Here is an 8,594-nt window from a genome sequence, read left to right as displayed (position 1 = left end):
ATATCAGTTTCATTGTAAATTGAGTTATCAATGAGTTATCAATAAACTCACATTATCCTTGAGTCTACAATAGTTAATTGCGGTTTCACCTCTAAATATAATTAATTTATAATAAATGGCCCACTAGCGCCATATATATATATATATATATATATATATATATATATATATAAATATATATATATATATATATATATATATATATATATATATATATATACCCACTAAACCAGTTACGTAATCTTACGTAATTTTAGTGTAAGAAATATGTAATCTACATTACGTACTTCGATATTACGAAATAATTACAAAAATATTACGTATTTCACCTACAAAAAAAATTACGTAAGAAAAATGAGGATTCTATTTCATATATAATACATTAATAAATATGGCTCGCAAATTTTCGGAATATTTCGTTTCATGAACGAAGCTGTCAACCAATGAGCGGCCCTAAGTGACATAAGTACCGTTATTTCCGCAAGAAGGCTGCCGGCACCGCCGGCGCCGCCGGCTACTAAGCAAAGATGCCAAACAATCCTGAAATGTAAATTATTATTTATTAACTTCCCGTAGGGAAAGTTATTGTAATGGGCCGAACATTTTGGCATACCTCAGAAAAAATGGTGTGTGTGTGTGTGTGCGTATGTATGTGTGTATGTATGAATGGATACAAATTTCCAGTCACGTGTTTGGGCGCACGGATCAACCGATTTGAATGGTTCAAAAAACATTTGATTCCAATTGATAGGGAGATGAGCTGATTAGTTTTTGGCAAAGGCAGGTCCAGCAGTTATGGAGACAAAGAGCAAAGAGTGCAGAAAATAGAAATCGAGTTTTTGAGAGAACGAAGCATCCGATTTGAATGTTTTAAAAAACATTCAATTAGTAATGATGGGGAGAAGTGTTTATCAGATTTTGGCAAAGGCAGGCCCAACCATTTTTAAGATACGGAGCTAAATGTGCGAAAAATGGCAGTTTTTGAGAGAAATAAGCGTCCGATTTAAATGATTCAAAGAACTTTCGGCTTGTTTCAACTTTTTTTAAATTTTTTTTTTAAACAAAAAAATTTTTGTATATCGAAAATAATACAGATTTTATTTTTAATTCTGACTAAAGTTCTAATATACTTTGAACAAATAATTTCAACTTTACAATTTAGTTTACATAATTCTTATAAATATTAGACAACATTACAATATTAATAATAATCTATTTCAAAACATTCAGTATTCCTCCAAAATTTCCTTACGGTACAGGAAGTTCCAGCAATTTGCCTTAAGGCACAATGTCATACACCCAACCAGTTATATTTTGTCTTTTTCGCTTAAGTTAACTTGTTGCTCGCTTGCATGTCTTGTGCGGCGGTCGATGTTTGCACGTCGTCGTCTAGACATTTTAGACTATTGGCAAAGTGTTGAATTTAACCTCAAATTCACGATCCATATAATTTACACAGTTTAACTTACCAACTTAAAGTCAAATGCCTGCTGTTGAAATTGAATAAAAGTTTGCCTGATTGATTTGATGGTTTCCAATTGAAATGTTAGAAAATGAATAACTTATTTTTTTACTTTTTTCACAATTTCACAGTGAACACAATGCCGGTTTGTCATATAAAATTAACTGAGCAGAGAACTATTAGTAGCTGTCAAACAAATGAGTAGCAGTCAAACAATGTATCACGCACAATGTAAAATATTGGTTTGTAGTGCATGCTATGTATCAGAGATGAAGCTGTATGTAAAAAAAGATTTTTCCGCTTTCTTGTTAAAAATTTTCCTCAAATTTCTTTGCTATAAACTTAACGGAGCCCGAGACCTTTCCAACGAATGTAAAATCGTTGAAATCGGTTCGTGCGTTCTGGAGTTATAGCATCAGGAAGGTAAATCCGACTTATTTTTATATAAGAGATATAATATATATGTCTGTTAAATTCGTCTTTCAACTTGATGTTGAAATATTAAATTAAATTAAACAAAAAATAAGCAATAGATTTTGAAGATGGTAAATGTAAACAAACTTCTGCGTAATAAAAGATGGGGAAAAAGCAGCATAAAAATATTGAAATAAAATAAAAGGAGTACTTCTGAAAACGCTTAAAATCAGCTAATATATAGATAATAATAGTAGCTAAAAATTCGTGCATAACCCAGGAAATGATAAGGAAAAAGGAAACGCAGAAAGTATAAGAATACACACCGGAGATGTATAAAAAATTTAATAGCAAATCAGGGCGAGAAACGAAGGAGGCAAAAGCAAACATTCAAAAACAAGATAGACACGATCTAATGTTGAAAGCTATAAAGGAGATGGATTGAACTGAAATGAAAAGAAAATCATACGAAATGTAATACTACAATGTAAATAAAGTGACTGATCACAAAAAAAATTTCAGCGTGTGAACGAAATGCATTAAGAAATTGAACAATTGAGAAAATTGTCCTGTCAATATTGAGATCGAAAAAGAGAATAAAGTGGAAGAAGATGACAAGAGATCGGGCGTATTGAAAAGCAAAGTTAAGAGAGCCATAAAAGAAATTAGAAGAAAAAAGGTAACAGCAGATGACGATATAACGGTGGACCTGTTCAAAGAGCTGGGTAACAAAAGATTAAAAAAACTGACCAAACCGGTGAAACAAATATACCGAACAGGCCAAATAACTTCCTGGATGTTGCAATGATATCTCTTCAGAAGAAGAGTGCAGAAAACAAGTGCAGCGACCACAGGACGATCAATTTGAATTGGTTAACAGAAGAGGTGCTGGCCAAAATACTTACTAGACAACTAGAAAATTAGATCGAAAAAAGACTAGTTTGGTTTTTGCTCGTTTGACAAAAATATATACTTCTGTTTTATTGATTCGAAGAAAGCTTTTGAAGTCAACTGGAGTAAGCTTATGGAAATTTTAAAATCTATTAACGTCTAATTTTATGATCCAAACAGCGTTGAAATAGGTAGATGCGTGCGGCAAAGGTCCTCCATGTCATCAAACCTATTCAACCTGTACGGAGAATGTCTTAGCAAAGAAGCCCTTGTTAATACTGGAGATTTTTCAATTAGAGAAAAACAAATCTTCACCATAAATTTGGCTTTGATCTAGATAACAAAAAACGATTCACAAAATATGATAAGCAGAATATTCGAAGTGGATAAAAAATACGAAATGTAAATCAACATCGATAGGTCGAAAGTAATGGAATCAGGAAACGAGATAGGCCCTTGAAGATAACGGTAGGAAATTAAGGATTGAAGACGTACATTATCAGAGGCGAATATTGCATGAGAGGGATCAAGACAAAAATCACAAGCGCCAAATAGGTATGAAACGCTACTGGCAAGCAAACTCTGTCTCGATTTAAGGAAATCATTGCTTGGAGCATAGCTTTTTAGGCATCAAAGACATGAAATCTAAGAAAGACGACAAGTACGAAGAAGATAAAGTGAACAAACAAGATAATAAGTTAAGTAGTCCTGTAAAGAGTGGGCAAAGAAAGAACTCTATCGAGAACGATCCTGAATAAAAGGAAACTGGAACGAATCCGTTCTGCAATAGGAATACCTATTATATATATATATATATATATATATATATATATATATATATAAAAGTAAAATAGAAGTATTAAACATAATCGGATGTAGAAGACTGCAGGTGATTGGCAACCTACGAGAGAGAAGGTGATGCAGAAAACTGAATGCCGAAGTACAGAACCAGGAAGCATGGAAGCAGAAAGTCAAAAAAGATAATAGTTAAGAACAGAAGAAGTCCTTTAGTCCGGCTTGCTTGGGACAGATACCTGTGTCGGTCTTTCAAAAATTCCGAACTATCGAATCGTAATTATAAAAACAATTATGAAACTTATACTTAAACAACCTAATCAGAAGCAAATATAAAACAAAAAAGCTTATTTCATATTATTATAACACATTAATTTTAAATATTTTTAAATTATTAACAAAAACATATTTGATAAATTGGTTTAATATTAGGAAAAAATGGAGATTGTAAGATTGTAAAACTGCTTTATTATTCCAAATATTTTGACGTAAAATTCTGCGTCAGTTACAGTGGCTCTGTAATTTTCTGTAAATGAATATATTGTGCAATAATATTACAAATATATAACAGTTAAACATTTTGAAGGTAAAATTGCAACTGTTATTATAATTTTTAAATTAATTCTGATGTAGCTGTTCCTTACAAGGCCTATTAATGCTATATAGGGAATGCAATACCGGTATACCGGTATACCGAATTACCGGTAAACCGCCCAATTTCTCGGCGGTATTTTTACCGGTATTAACCCCAAAAATACCGGTATTTTCGGTATTTTTACATAAGCGCTATTTGATACAAAATACACTAAAGTTTAAATTTCTCGGAACAAATTTATCTTTAAATTCTATAATCGCATAAACAGCTATATCTTTAAGTGATTCTATAGTATAAACAAATGTCAAATATTATCTCAACTCGTCATTAAACTGAATATTTATTGCTTTACTAAGGGCTTCATATCGTGTTACAATAAATAGAATTGGACTGATAGATAATGAAGTTTAACGGTTTTTTAAATGACATTTGCGCTAAAATATTTTATATCATACAGATTACCCCTGCGTAATCTTTATATTTTTATTACATTATACATAATAATTATGATAATTACTAAATATTTTTTCTTCTTATTACAATTATAAAATATTATTTTGAAAAAAAGTTTCGAAGTTTGTAAATACTATAGAAGCATCACTTTGTTTTAAATAACAATACTCTACAATTATAGTAACTTATTATTTATCTCGACAAAGTATCCAATCTTAAATTAGTGTAGAATTTTTTTTTTAAATGTTGGAGATTATGCTAATTTAACTCATCGGATACAGACAATACAGTTTATTATAATAATGTAATATGATCTTTTATGAGTTTTTAGTCTTTCTTACTCATAAGTTTGTTTTTGGTGAAAAGTACTCAATAGACTCGATAGTGATAATGAATTAATTAAATTGGATATAATTTTGTTAAATTATTATTTAAAAAATGAACTTATTGTTTTATTTTATTGTTTTTATTGTTTAGTTGAATATAGTTGTAGTTGTATATACATTTTTTATATTTGTACTAGTAACTTTCAATTTATGGCGGACATAGCTCAGAGGTAGCATGTCCGACTCACATGCCGGAGATCGTTGGTTCGATCCCTGGCGCTTCCAATTGTAAAATATCAAAAATGATTTAGAATTTCAATTGTAAGATGTATGTAATAAATGGTTTGAATGTATAAGGTATTAGAATGTATAAAAAATTGAATTAGAATTGAAAATAAAGAAAAATGAAATAGTAGAAAGTAGTAGGAAGATTAAAAAGGGAAGAATGAAGATAAGTTGAGCTATGTAGAAGAATAGGATTTATGTGAAGAAGATAAGTTGAAAGAAAGTATATAGTATAAGAAGAATAGAATCCATATATAAATTGAATTTGATATAAAAATTAGTATAGAATGTAAATAAATGTTGTAGGTGGCTAAATGCTCAGAGTAAGCGAAGCCAAATAAAAATTTAAAAAAATTAAAATTAAAAAATTAAAAAAAAAACTTTCAATTTCATTTAGGTTTGTTTAAGATAATAAAAATACCGGTAATTTACCGTTATTCCGGTTTTAAAATAAAAAATTACTGAAATACCGGTATTGAAATTCCATCCGTATTGCATTCCCTAATGCTATGTATATTAATTACAACAAGCTCATGTCTGCAACAATAAACATAAACTCACTCTGTTTTATATAGTATATATGCTTCAGATGACATTATTTATGAAGACGCTATCGGTCTTTGCGTGTGCTAGTTTGAACAATAATGTATAGTATCACGTTTGTGTTTGGCAGTTGCGCACAAAAACAAAGCATTCAGATTGAGAAGATTTTTGTATTATGTTATCAGTAACTTTTATGAGTGGAGTTGACAGCGATGCATATCCTTGAGGTCCAACTGCATAAGCGTCTCTGCTTGTGCGCAAAAAGCGCTGAGGGCGACGACGCCTAAAATAAACAAATGAATTATAAGTAAAATTAAATGTATAATTAAAAAGTTATTCAAAAGCAATAAAACATTAAATTCATACTGGCACATATATTTTTGACAAGTTTAAGATACAATAAATGTATTTATTGTTTTGAAATCTTTCAAATAAAATGTGTTATTTCTGTAAGATTTTTGAAATTAATTCCAATGCAATAAAAATAATCATCTCAACACTGAACACATTATTTCCATATACACACACATATATATATATATATATATATATATATATTTTTTGTAGAGTTTCGAACAAGAATCCAAAAATAATACAAAATAAAAAACAAGAAAAGTTTTTAATAAACAATTTCTTTATTTAATTATTTGTTTACTGTCAACGTTTCGGAACTAGGTACGTACCATCTTCAGGACATCTGTCAAGAAACATGATCTTGATGAGATTTAAGCAAGCCATATGTTTAGGAATAGAAAATAGATTTTTCTTAAATAATAAATTAATTGTAACAAATAATAATGTACAGAAATATAATAATATGATCAAAATGAAAATGATAAAAATAAATGAGTGGATTATCAGAACAGGATATTAAAAATGATAGAAATTTTTTGAAAGTTATGGAAAAAATTACCTGTATGTTTGAATATACGTTAGCACTTTTTCACTAAACAAGAATTTTTGACAAAAAATGAATTTGTGAGTTATTTTTCCGCCGAATGGTTAACTTTTGTAAATCAAAATTACTAAAAGTGTTGTCTTTTTTTAAAATTATTATTTGAAAACAAATAATATTGTATTCGATGTTATACTATTGGCTTTTGGAAACGAACTAATTGTATTTGGTGGTTCATATGTAACACGTGTAAACACTTGAAACGAGAACTGTGAGATTGTATGTGTGTGTTTTTTTCTGTTAGGGTGTAAATACTTAAATTATTGAACTTAAAGGGAAGTCGATATTAATTGTTTGTCAAAAAATGTAAAAAATTTAAATATAAATCATGTAATAGGTTGTGATCTGATCTAATGTTGACACTGTTAGAAACATTCATGAGAATAAGACAACTCTCCGCGAATAATCTCCTAAAGATGCAACTTTCATGATATAAAATCTTTGGAGTGAAATTAAATGAATGGGCGTTTTCTATAGAGTGTTGTACTAGGGTACTTTTGAAATTTTTTTTTGTTTATATTTAAATTTAGGTTTTTCGGCGAGAGGTTTTTCTTCAGATGGTGAAATAATGTAATAAAATTGTTTTATTGAAAAAAACCGCATTAAATCTATTTTTTGCAACCAACTTAATTCATTTTTCAAATTTGACATTTCTAACTTTCATCAACATAAAGAACTACTCAAAGATATCCACTTTTGCAAATCCTTTATTAAACAACACCCAGAAATTGTTGTTAGGGCAGATAAGGGCAGATAAGGGTAACATCACGGTTATCGTGAACAAAGTTGACTATATTTCCAAATTCATGTCTCTCCTAGCTGATATAAACACTTACGAGCCTATAAATTCAGATCCCACCGACCTTATAAATCGGAATACTTTGAAATTCATTGATTCACTCATAGAAAACAAACAAATTCCCAAACCTCTCTCTCTCCAATTAAAAACTTACAATCCCATTTCCCCAAAACTTTATTGTCTTCCCAAAATCCACAAAGATGGTTTTCCTCTTCGACCAATAGTTGTTGACTTAAATTCCCCTCTTTGCAAATTATCCAAATTTATTAGTTCAATTTTGTCCAATATCACTCATAATTCTCCCCATTTTGTCAAAAATTCTTTCGAAGTCATTCCCAAACTTAACTTTCTCAATGTACCATCTGATTTTTCCTTTATGAGTTTAGATGTTGTTTCCCTCTTCACTAACATTTCACCTGACCTTATCCTCTCTGCCATAGACCATAAATGGGTTGATATCAGCAAACACACAGATTTCAATTTTTCTTGGTTCCTGAAATGTATTAAATTCATTATCACTCCAATGGGTTCCAGTTTGAGTGCCCCACTTGCTGAACTTTGTATGCAATTCCTAGAGAACTCTACTCTTAATACCTTGTCTTATGTACCTCTTTTTTACAAACGTTACGTTGACGACATTTTAACTTGCATTCCTACTTATAACATAACCAATTTCCTAAATTCTTTTAATAATTTCGACTCACACCTTTGTTTTACCGTAGAGACTCAACTTAACAACTCCATTAATTTTTTAGATATTACCCTTTTTATAAATAACAACTCCATCACTACATGTTGGTATCAAAAATCCACTTGGTCTGGACGCTATTTAAACTACCATTTCTATCACCTCAAATATACCAAGATTGCATCCATCATCAACTTACTAGATCATGTCATCCTTCTTTCTCATCCATCACATTGGGAAAAAAATATTAATTTGATATATTCTACCTTTCAAAATAATTCCTATCCACTACAACTTTTACGCTCAGTAATGAATAATAGATTACCCTTTCTTCGTAATAAATTCCGTACATCTTCCCTATTTACCTCCCAATCACAACAAAATAGTA

General features: G+C 30.0%; 1 protein-coding gene across 1 annotated transcript in view; it reads right to left on the bottom strand.

Annotated features, from left to right (window-relative positions):
- Positions 1-5,916: 5,916 nt before the first annotated feature.
- LOC113371666 (neuropilin and tolloid-like protein 2) overlaps positions 5,917-8,594 on the bottom strand; it is a 658,950-nt gene continuing 656,272 nt past the window's right edge. The window contains exon 14 of the mRNA XM_026612314.1: positions 5,917-6,047. The gene's annotated coding sequence lies outside the window, so the exon portion shown is untranslated. The remainder of the gene's footprint in view (positions 6,048-8,594) is intronic.

Source organism: Ctenocephalides felis, unplaced genomic scaffold (assembly GCF_003426905.1).
Source record: "Ctenocephalides felis isolate EL2017-DRISC unplaced genomic scaffold, ASM342690v1 CF-g0.4_SCAFFOLD_01492, whole genome shotgun sequence".
Classification (NCBI taxonomy): Eukaryota; Metazoa; Arthropoda; class Insecta; order Siphonaptera; family Pulicidae; genus Ctenocephalides; species Ctenocephalides felis.
This window is presented reverse-complemented; position numbering and strand designations above follow the sequence as displayed.